We start from the raw sequence: 10,708 nt of genomic DNA on the forward strand, positions 1-10,708 counted from the left end.
TCAATAGGAGGATTAGAACTACCACACTCCCACCTAACTAATTATGGCAGAACCGCCTGATCTAATGCCATCTAAAAAGTACTTGTCTTCCATTAGACACGAAGTACCCAAGATAGTGCACTAAATCGTACTGTTCCGTCGAACACACCCAAGGAAGAACTAAAAAATCCATAATTTTCCGTCTGGATCATAAATGAGAGAATAAAGCTTACAACATCTTTAGCCATTTCTTACATCACTTTATTACAGTAGCAGAATATTACCCCAATTGATTATAACAGCGGAATATAATAATGTTATCAGAGCTTTCAGCGGAAATATATATAACGACAAGTTTAAACGCTAACACGAGGAATATTTATATTCATGGAATGATAATAGAATGTAAGTATTTTCCTTTGCAAAAACAATTTGTGAAAATTTGAATAAACTCTAAGGAAATCCTCGTTGAGCCCACCAGGAGGGTTCCACACACAACAGTCGTCAATGTATTCTCTGGTCACCTGCAACTGGGGAAATAAAACCCTGAGTACTTGATTGTACTCAACAAGACTTACCCGATAGGAGAAAAATAAAAAACTCTAAGAATATGCAAGGCTATCTGGCTTGTGGGTTATTTCATCTGTAGAAAACAATACTAAACGTGTGTCCTTATATTTAATTTTATTAGCAGTCATCATTAGTTCATTAACTAACCATTCTATGTAAGCACCTATGCTACTTTCAAGCATATGGTAAGCAATCAGAACCATGCTACCATCTTTCATATTCTAGTTCTTACTACGGTGCTAGACCATAGCCAAGTCGTACCGTCTCACAGAAACGACGATTCGCGAATCAATGTATCCCAGCTGGATACCCCGAAACACACGTGTAACACCCCTGGTGTTACGAGCTTGCTTAGCACCGAGATTTAGGTCCGAGAAGGATTAGCCTAATAAATTTTTGGGTTTTAAAAATTTATAACGCACGTGAGGCAAAAAACAATTTCTAGGAACAAGGATCAAATATAACTTGTATTTGGTACTTAAATAAAAATTGAAGTACAAGTTTAGCAAATGGAAATGCGATTTTAACTTTTAGAAAATAGATATTGTTAGCTAGTGTTTTGGGAGCTCAAAAACAAATTTGACGTTAAGATAAGATCTTTTCGTTAAGTCGGCAAACACTTGAACTATTGTTAAAATACTATTTTGGCGAATTATATTGAGCAAAATAGTTAAATGGTGCATTTTGCTCCTACGGGTTAGTATAAGGTATCGACTATTGCATGAAGTATTTGTTGGTTGAAGTTAACCAGGTTTAGATCTATTAAAAATTACGACAAAAGAGTTAATGGGTACTTAGCCTCAATTGAAATCCTTAACTTTCCTAAGTATGGAAAAGTAGTAAGACAATGCTATCTTGACATTTAAATTCTAGCTAAAATGTTTAAACACTTGTTGCATGTTTTGGTATTGTTGATTACATCAAAGTGAGTGCTTGAGCATGGCATAGGTCGAAATTATGTTGGATGTCACATTGTCCGCTCAAAAATTGCCCTAACTTCACTAGAACGCGTTGTGAACCTTGATTCGGTGCTCGGTTCGCGAACTGGTGTTCAGCGCGATGAGCTCCTACTGGCACCTCTCTATCTCCCTCGATGCTCACTCTCTGGCCATGCTTGTTGCTCGAACGAGAAGCACTTAGTGGCTACTAGAATCTTGAACTCTTGTTTTTATCTCAACTAGGCTCTAAGCGGTTGGTTTTGACGCTTTAAAATTCATGCTTCGCACGTGGTTCGGCCGTTCGGGCCCAAGGATGCGGTCACCACATCCAATGTCGCACCATCATGAGCTACCTGCACTGCTACCCGCCGCTGCTACCACGCACTGCACCACGTGTTGGTTGGCGTACTCTATGGCTGTGGCCGCTATCCCGCTGACCGCTGGGCCAGGCGTGGCCGCAGCCGTACTCCGTTGTGCGCGGGACACTGCCGACGTGGCACTGTCCAAGTGCACCTATAGGGCTATGTCTTGTCCTCTTGTTATTTTGGTTACTTCAGTGCTCGCCCTCAGCCACACAACCCACCTACCGAACCCGAGCTCGACGTCATATGTAGTTATTACATCGCGACACCATGCTGCTACGTGCGCGTGGCTGCACACGGGCCTACCTCTTGGCTCTGTCTAGCGCTAACCGATGCGTTGCCTATCCTTTGCTCGAGCGGTCATATCCCCATGCTGACATGTCTCGTCGGGTTGTGGCCAAGCCATCTCTGTCGAGGCCGCTTCCTGTAATGTGATGGTAGCAGTGCACTGCTCTCCCTCTTCCTTTCTTAATCACCAGTCCGAGGCTTCCCAGTCCAATTCCTCGCACCGGTGGGTAGCTTAGCAAGTGAGCTAGGTGTCGCATTCTCATCGAGCCTAACCGTGGTCTATCAATGATCAATTTCGGTTTCTCCTCACCGTCGGTCATGTGTGCCGTCGTGACTAGAGGGTTGGGGGTAAGGTAGGTAGGAGTGGTAGCAGTTCAATTGCTCATAACCCTAAGCTTGCCTTGACTCCCTCTATCCGGTGCTCGCACTATTTTGGCTAGGTTGCTCATCGTCGATAGGGGTGACACGACGGTGTCCATCGTAGAGCGTCATCGCCTCGCTCGGTTACACATGGCTAGACCATCGCATCGCTCCCTTGCTTCAACCGTTAGTACGGCGTACACCACGGTGAGCCACTAATGCTTATCCGTGGCTTGTACTCTGCCAAGCATACGTAGGTTCATCGACACAGTCGTGCCGCCACCGTGGATAGCCACTCGCCGTTGTAGCCACGATAGTGCGCCTCCGAGTCCATAACCACCACCCATCCTTGTGAGTTTAGTTGTAGATGGTGGTCGGCCCCTTAATGCCATCATAGCGAGCCTAGTTTGCCTAGCGTAACCACCATTACCGCTGGTGTGTCGCACCACCGTGCGTGGGTACGCCGAGGACCGCCCTGTTGCAAAGGCAACACATTTTAGGGTCTTTAATGCAAAGCGTGAGTCTATAGTAATAATGTTCCATTGCTCCGCGTGATTATTCAAAAACTCGAGCCCTCTTTTGCAAAACGCGAGCGCGCGCGACCCCGGCCTTGGGCCGGGCTGGGCCACCACGATGCGGGCACAACTGCGCCGCGCTGGGCTACCGGGCTGAATGGTCGCCACCGGCCCTTTTCCTTTTCTATGCATTTTCTAATTTAGTTTCTAAGGTAAACTTATAAATTTAGTATAAAATTGTGTAGTTAACCAAAAATTGTGAAACTAATTTTATTAGGTTTCTAAAATCACGATCTATCTGCTGGTATATTTTGTTCACATAGTTTTATAATATTCTTAGGAGTTATATAATTAAATTAAGATACTTAATATTGTCAAAATATAAACTTGTAGGAATTGTTGTGATAAATTGGTGATAGAGTTGGCTCTGAAACTTTCACAGTAAATTCCTAACATTATTAGGTGTTCATTGTAATTTTTGTAGCTCCATAATAATTAGTTTGCTAAGGTAACTAAATGAGACCTAGTTCAAAAATATATGTTTAAGCAATAAAATGCCGAAACACCTTGGGATTTTAAAACTAGAACATTTTCCGGGAAACAACGCCTTACTCAACAATATGGATACGTAGGCTAGTACGTTAGTCATTAAAGTTAGCTCGTTAGCTTGCAGGGCGTAATCATATTTAGAGTTGTAGTTGCCGTTGATTATTTACATCTCTGTGTTGCATAAACGTATATCATAATAGGAACAACGATGGATCATGGAGTCAACCGAGGTAGCGGAAAAGATGGTGCCTTGATGATCGTGTTGCCATGATAAAATGCTAACTTTTGGTTATACCTTACCTAGGCAAGCCCCGGTGCATAACTCTTATTATTCTGCACTTTATTTTATGCTTGTGCATTAAGTTTTAAGGAGTTGAATGAAAACCACTTGCATATATATATATATCATTATCCTATGAGTCCTACTAGTATGTCAGGATCATATAGATTGTTATGCTCTAGGACCTAGTAGAAGTTGAGTTATTACATGTCACTCGCGAGAGATATGTCGGTGTTTCAGACCGGGGGTCCTCAACCGACCAGTGAATTTGTTCTGCGTGCTCCCGATTCTGGACGGTGATGCAAAGAGACACAAGATTTATACTGGTTCAGGCAATCGGCGTCCTACGTCCAGTCTGAGAGATCGAACTTGTATTCCTTGCACCGAAGTGCTCGTAGTAGGGGGTTACAAGCTAAGGGAGAGAGGGAACTAGTCCCAGGTCTCGGCAGGGTGTCGTGCGGGCCGTCTGAGACGTTGCTCTCAAGCGACTGGAATGTGTGCGCGTGTGTGTGTTATCCAGTGTTCTCTCCCCCCCTAAGTGGCCTAAGTCTTCTCCTTTTATAGTTGAAGGGAGGACAAGGATAGTACATGTATTACTATGCGGCGTCATGCCAACAGGGGCGGCAGGTTCCTGTGGTGGCGTGGCGGCATGTCCGAATCCTGTGGCCTATTACTGTGGTGGCGTGGTCGTCGGAGAGGTCCGTCCTTGGAGTACTGGGGCGGCGTGGCCGTCCCATCATATCCTATGCGTCGTGGGAGCCCCGGGAATGCCTCGAAGTGGACGAGGCAGCGAACGTGCAAGCCACTGTGGACGAACTGTACGCGGTGCCGAGACTTGGTCGGTGCCGAGGCTTGCACTGCGGTGGGGGGGTCTTAGCAGGTAGGAACCCCAAGATCGCCGAGGCCCTAGTGTATAGTGCCGAGGCCTTGAGCGGGCGGCTGATCATGGGCACAGCGTTAGGACACAGTGGCCGGTAATCCCCGTCGTACCCTGTCCCAGCCGGTATGGCGCTGATCGTGGACACAGTGGTAGGACACAGTGGCCGGTAATCCCCACCATGCCCTGTCCCGGCCGGTATGGCGCTGATGCAACCTCGGGTCACGTCGGCCATTCTGTGGCGTTGAGCCACCGTCCGGCTGAGATTGCGGGAGTGGTTGAAGCATTAATGAGACATGATACGCTGTCGGGAGGGTCGGCCGAGGCGGGGGGCGACGGACCGCAGACGAGCCGGCCTCGAGCGATATGAAGAATGAGGCCTCGCCCAAGATGGAGATCAGGCTCCTTGTCGAGGCCTCGTGCGAGAGGCCTCACGCAATACGGAGAACGCACCTCCTGCCGAGGCCTTCCGTGGAGAGCCTCGGGCGAGGCGGGGACGACGTTCCCTGCCGAGGCCTTCCCTGGGGAGCCTCGCATGAAGCGGAGTTTACGTCAGGATGCCGAGGCCTCCTGCTCGAGGCTCGAGGTGAGGAAGGGGAGGACCCAGTGGGCTCGGACGTGGCGGGTGCGGGGCCCATGACTTATCTTCTAGCTTTTATTATTATTTTTAGATAGGACTTTAGCGACCCATTTGATGTTTTGCTTGGGGTACCCCATTCTAAGGTACCCGACAGTAGCCCCCGAGCCTCGGGGGGAGTGCGTGCACTCCCCCTGAGGTTTTGCCGAGGCTTGGTTCATACCTGCCCCGTAGGAATTGGGGTTTGTATTTTGAGGTTCCGGTGGGTGCGCGCGAGCGCACCCGCCGGGTGTAGCCCCCGAGTCCCTGGAGGAGTGGAGTTACTCCTCCAGGGGCTTTCTTCATTTTCGTGTCTGAACGAGTAGTTCTTATTGCATTTGCCAAGCCCCCAAGCGCAAGTTCGGGTTGCAGGGGTCTCGGCGAGGCTGCAGGAAAAAAGCCCTCTAGCCTCCGCATGGAGCGAGAGGTTCATCAGGGGTCCCCTAACTTTGGGTATGATCCTCACGCTTCCTTTTGCTCGGAAGGAGGGGTGAAATGTGCTAGGCTACCCTCGATGGGCACGAGTGTGGACACTTCCGGTGAGCTGTTAGCGGGTAGTTCGAGTGGAGGCCCGAGCCCCGTTCGCTGGGGGACGGCTAGTGGTCTAGAGATGCACTCCAAGAGTACCAGGGGGTTTCTCTAGTGGGTGCCGAGGCCATTTGCGGGCCTCGGTGGCTCGGTGCCTCCCTACGGTGGGATCCCATTCGGATACTTCCCCGCCGGTCTCGGACACGACTTAGGATGCCCCGAGCGACCGTTCGCTCGGCCTGGGCCATTCGTAGGCTCACCCCGATGTCATCCCTGACTCTGTTGCCCTAGGGCGGCTATCGAAACCTTTTGGAGGCCTAGCCTTCGAACCCCTGGACCGTAACGGGCTCGGTGCCCTTTTATCGTGTTTGTAGCGAAACCTCTAGCGTGGTTTTGGACTGTTTGTCTTTGTCTTAGGTATTCTGGCCCTTTCATTTGATCTTCACATGTCCTTTTCGTTCGGACGGAGGGTTAGTTTGCCGAGCCCATTCTGGTCTCGGCAAGGTTGCAGGAAGAGCCCCTAGCCTCTGTGTGAGAGGGCCGTCGGGAGTTCTCTTGACTTTTTATACGCCCCTCGCGTGTGAGGGTTTGTTTGCCGAGGCCCCTTTGGGTGCGAGCCCAGGTCATGGGGTCTCGGCATATTTGTAGGAGGAGCCCCCTAGCCTCTGAGAAGGCCATCGGGGGTTCCCCTAACTTTTTTATGCGACTGTCGCGCTTCCTTTTTGCTTGGAAGGTGGGGTGGAATGTGCCTCGCTACCCTCGATGGGCACGAGCGGTGGCACTTCCGGTGAGCTGTTATCGGGTAGTCCGAGTGGAGGCCCGAACCCCGTTCATTAGGGGACGGCTAGTGGTCTAGAGACACACTCCAAGAGTACTAGAGGATTTCTCTAGTGGGTGCCGAGGCCGTTCGTTGGGCCTCGGTGGCTCGGTGCCTCCCTACGGTGGGATCCCATTTGGATACTTTCCTGCCGGTCTCGGACACGACTTTGGGCGTCCCAAGCGTTTCGCTTGCTTGGGTATCGGCCCCATATAGGCTCGCCCATAGTCGCCCCTGACTATGTTATCCTGGGGCAGCTGTTGAAACCCTTTGGGGTCCAGCCTTCGAACCCCTGGATCATAATAGGCTCAGAGCCCGGTTCCTTCCTATGAAAGGAACAGGCCACGGGAAATATCTTCCCTATTGTCTCGGCCGCGGGGGGGGCGCGCCTTTTGAGGCGATTTCATGGGGAGGTGAAACGACGCCTGCTGCCATAGTGGCCGAGCGTGATGTGATGGACGGGACGTAACTGTCCTCGCATTTAATGCGGGAGACGTGGGCGCGTGGGCCACCGAAATCGGCTCGTGGTTAACCGCGCCAGACGGGGGAAAACCTCCCTAATTTCATCGCCTATTCGTTTTGCCTCCTCCCTGCATAAATACCTGAGGAATCTCGCCCCTCCTTGTCTTACCTTGCCTGCATTAGCACCGCCTCCGTCGAGCCGTCGCCAGAGCAGTGGGTGCCAGGAAGAAGAAGAGAGAAGAACGAGCCTAGGGAGAAAGCGAGAAAAAGCGAGAGCGTGGGAGGGAGAGAGAAAAACTCACCGCCGCGCCCGATTCCTCCATCGCACCCATGGCCAGCAATGTCGTCGTTGTCGAGGCGGACCCTTGGGATCCGTTGGACGTCACCAAGGAGATGCTCTAGTCGCTTGTCGATGGTGGACTCCTCCGCCCGGTGATAGACCCTAGTAGGCCAGAGTGGATTGCTCCGTACGGCGAGCCGGAGCCGAGGCCCTGTGATGGCTACGTCGTGAGCTTCGTCTCCTTCCACGAGCGTGGCCTCGGCGTCCCGGTGGACCAGTTCATGCGGGCGCTCCCGCACTACTACGGCGTGGAGCTCCATAATTTTAATCCCAACTCCATCGCTCAGGCGGCTATCTTTGTTGCCGTCTACGAGGGATATTTGGGGATCGCTCCCCATTGGGATTTGTGGCTCCACCTGTTTCGGGCGAGGCATACTACCAAGCCAACGGGCATGTCGGGTAAGAGGAAGGCATCGAGGGCCAGAGGCTGCACTCTCCAAGTGCGTCAGGACCGCCTGCACCTCTACATCCCGACCCAACTCGGGTCCTCCAACCGCCGGTGGTACACGAGTTGGTTTTACCTCCACAACAATGATGGAGGACTTCCCCCTTATACTGGGCGGATTGTGGGGAGTTGCCCAGAGAAATGGAAGTGGGGCGTCTCGAAGGTCGACCAGCCCAAGCTGGAGCCGCTCTTGGAGGGGCTAGCAAGGCTGCAAAGCCATGGCCTCACGGTCGCTGTGGTCGTGGCCGCCTTCCACCGCTGGAGGGTGCTGCCGCTGATGGCTCGGCGGCGGCGGCTATTCGAGATGAGGCCGGGTGAGCCCGTTGAAGGCACCCGGATGTCTTCCTCCGCCCTTTCCAATGAGGAAATTCTCTACCGGGTGGGGGAGACGGTAGATGCGAAGTTGAGGGGCGGCAACCTGACCCCCTTTGCGATGCGACCGTCGTGGGGGATCCTTTTGCTGGTAAGTCGAGTGCCGCTGTGGCCTCTGAGCCTCCTCAATCTCCCTTTATCCCTTGTTTCCTTATGCGCGTTTGTCGTTCCTTCAGGGGATGAGGGATGTGCGCTCCTCCCCGCCGCCCATTCCCGAGGACGTGGGGCAGCGGGCGATCAACCGCGCTCATGCCGACGTGCAGAAGAAGCGAAAGGACGCTAAGGCGGCGAAGCGCACGAAGCACATCCTTACACGCGAGGCATTGGATAAGCGCCGCCGTCAGCAACGGAAGGATGGTCTCCCATTGGAGGAATCCCCATCAACGTCATTGTCGACGGAGGCCTTGGACAGGAACGACAAGGGCGAGGGAGGGCGAGGTCCCCTGGACCACCTTCCTAATGTCATGGAGGTGGCGCCCGGGGCATCGACAAGCAGCCCGGCACCCCCGGGGAAGGGGAGGAGAAGCGAACCCGGGGCCGGCGGTTGCTCGCTCCGGGGCCGAGGCCGATACGCCTGAGGCGTGGGTGTTAGGCAAACGCGCCGTCAGCCCGGTAGGCTTGATGGCCATGGCAGAGCAGGTGGCGGTGGAGGCAACGCCACCGCCCCCGCAGAGGACCGAAGGGGCGCCGGGGTCCGCTGAGGACCGACCGGCGCCGATGGATACGAATGCGACGCCACTACCGCCGCCTCCGCCATTGCGGATGAGGTTTGCTGTGGCGAAGCAGGGGCTGCCCTGTTCTAAGTAAGTGTATTTTTGGTAGGGTCGTAGTGTCTTCCGTTCGCTTTTTTGGTCTCGCGCTGACCCTGTAGGTTAAATTTTCTTTAGTCAGAAGCGGCCTACGGACGACCTCCCCTTGGTGCCCCTCAAGGCGCTTAAGGCGGGCCCTGGCTCCTCTGCCCACTGGGTGGCGGAGGCACAAGCCGCCATCCAACGTGGCGCGGCGTCGGTGAGGGTCGACCCAAAGGAACCGGCCACCCAAGGAGGTGTTGCCGAGGCGGCCCCTACACGGTTGGATGGCCCGTCATGCCCTTTGTTGCTGAGGCTCCCGGGGCCTCTGAGGCTGAGGCGATGGAGGCCCCGGCGCCTATGACTGCCGAGACCGCAGTGTCCGCGGTCGGCGTTTCTGCGTCTACCGAGGCCACAATGCTGGAGGCCGGAGCCCCCGAGACCGCCGAGGCCATGATTGCAGAGGCCGGAGCCCCCGAGGTTACCACGACCATCGTGATGGCGGCGAGGCCATCTGTGTAGGAGGTAGAGATGCAGGCAGCGGAGGCCTCGGCCGTGCCCTTGGCTTAGGGCCCGCCGTTGTTGCGGGAGAGCACCCGGGAGATGGAGGTCTATCTGATCTCCTCCGACGATACTTCCCAGGCGTGGGAGGTGGTCGACGTCGAGGAGACTGATGTCGTGGAGCAGTCGGCACTGCTCTTGGGCGAGGGAAGCTCGGCCCTCGTGCGGGTGTGACCCAAGCCCCGCGGGTGGGATCACCCGCGGGTACTGTGGCGGAGCCAGGATGACCCTAAGGGGGAGCCTCTGTTCGCCCTCGAGGACATGGCCGAGGGCGGGTGCTGGAGTACCTTCGAGCAGTACCACGAGCTGGCGGAGCGGTCGCTATGGACAGCGCTGTCCGTGGTGGCCGATGAACTGCCCAGAGTCGCCTAGGTTCGTGTTTTCCTTTCTCGCGTGATGTTGTTCTCTTCTCGGTTTTGTCACAATCGACATCCTCTGCTATGCCTCCTCAGGAGCTCGAGACCCGGTCCCTTGGGAAGTTGATCTTCCTCTGGTAGGAGAGGGGAATCTAGGACCAGCTTCAGCGGTAGAGGGGCCTTCTTGCCGATGCTAACGAGCTCCTGTCGGCACGAAGCGCGGAGGTGGAGGACCTCCGCCTTCGCTGTGCCGACGCAAAGGTCGAGGTGGCCACAGCTCAGACGCAGCTCACCCCCTTGGCGGCGCGGATCAAGGAGCTGGAGGAGGAGCTTACCCGCGCTGTCAGTGATCGGGATGCCTTTAGATCCCAGGCTGAAGAAGCTATGGCCTCGGGCAAGGCCCTCGCTAGACAGCTGGGGGCAGAGGAGAGTGCGCACCGGCTGACCAAATGCGCTTTGAACGAGGCCCTTACTTTGGTTGAGGCCTCGCAAATCGAGGCTGTGATTTTGAGGGGGACGGTCGAGGGTGAGTTCTAGTCCCCTTGTTTCGTTTCCTTCTCCTTATGTTCGCTCCCTAACTTCTTTGTATGACGCAGAGCTGGGGAGTGAAGCTTCCAGGGCAGCGGCCGAGACCCGACGTTGGGAGCAGAAGGCCAAGGGTGAGTTCCGTGGGCTTCCGTCCTTAACTTGGGTTGTTTTTTCTCT

Source organism: Miscanthus floridulus, chromosome 4 (assembly GCF_019320115.1).
Source record: "Miscanthus floridulus cultivar M001 chromosome 4, ASM1932011v1, whole genome shotgun sequence".
Taxonomy (NCBI): Eukaryota; Viridiplantae; Streptophyta; class Magnoliopsida; order Poales; family Poaceae; genus Miscanthus; species Miscanthus floridulus.